The sequence below is a fragment of the Penaeus chinensis genome, chromosome 11 (genome assembly GCF_019202785.1).
Source record: "Penaeus chinensis breed Huanghai No. 1 chromosome 11, ASM1920278v2, whole genome shotgun sequence".
NCBI lineage: Eukaryota > Metazoa > Arthropoda > Malacostraca > Decapoda > Penaeidae > Penaeus > Penaeus chinensis.
In genome coordinates this window covers 30,348,170-30,349,050 of record NC_061829.1, presented here as the reverse complement: position 1 = coordinate 30,349,050, position 881 = coordinate 30,348,170, and positions in this window count along the sequence as shown.

The following is an 881-nucleotide window of genomic DNA, read 5'->3' as shown; positions in this document are numbered from 1 at the left end:
AGAGAGAGAGAGAGAGAGAGAGAGAGAGAGAGAGAGAGAGAGAGAGAGAGAGAGAGAGAGAGAGAGAGAGAGGTGGGTGTAGGGAAGAAGAGAGAGAGAGAGAGAGAGAGAGAGAGAGAGAGAGAGAGAGAGAGAGAGAGAGAGGAAGAGGGAGAGAGAGAGGGAGGGTGAAGAGAGAGAGAGAGAGAGAGAGAGAGAGAGAGAGAGAGAGAGAGAGAGAGAGAGAGAGTTGGGTATAGGGAAGAAGAGAGAGAGAGAGAGAGAGGTGGGTGTAGGGAAGAAGATAAAGAGAGAGAGGTGGGTGTAGGGAAGAAGAGAGAGAGAGAGAGAGAGAGAGAGAGAGAGAGAGAGAGAGAGAGAGAGAGAGAGAGAGAGAGAGGGAGAGGGAGAGGGAGAGGGAGAGTGAGAGGGGGGAAGAGAGAGAGAGAGAGAGAGAGGGGAGAGGAGAAGCGAGGGAGAGAGGAGAGATGAGAGAGAGAGAGATGAGAGGAGAGAGAGAGAAGATATAGAGAGAGAGAGAGAGAATGAGAGAGATAGATAGAGAGAGAGAGAGAGAGAGAGAAAGAGAGAGGGAAGGAGGGAGAAAGAGAGAGAAGCAAATACACTATAGAACCCCCATTAGCCTGCAATTAAAGTCAGGCCAAGAAGCAGGAGGAGGAGGCGCCAGGGGAGGGAGAAGTGACTTGGCGCAGATGAGCTGTCGCCCCGCGGCCGACGTCAGCAAGGGCAGCGGGCCGGGAAATGCCAGCCGCGGCCCTGGGAAATCTCCTGATTTCTCCTGAAGATTCTTCTGCCCTGCTGCGGGGTCGTCCTTCGTCCAGAGGCGCTAAGGGAGGTGAAGGCGCGGTCCTGGCTCAGTTGTGTCCCACGAAGCTTTCTCG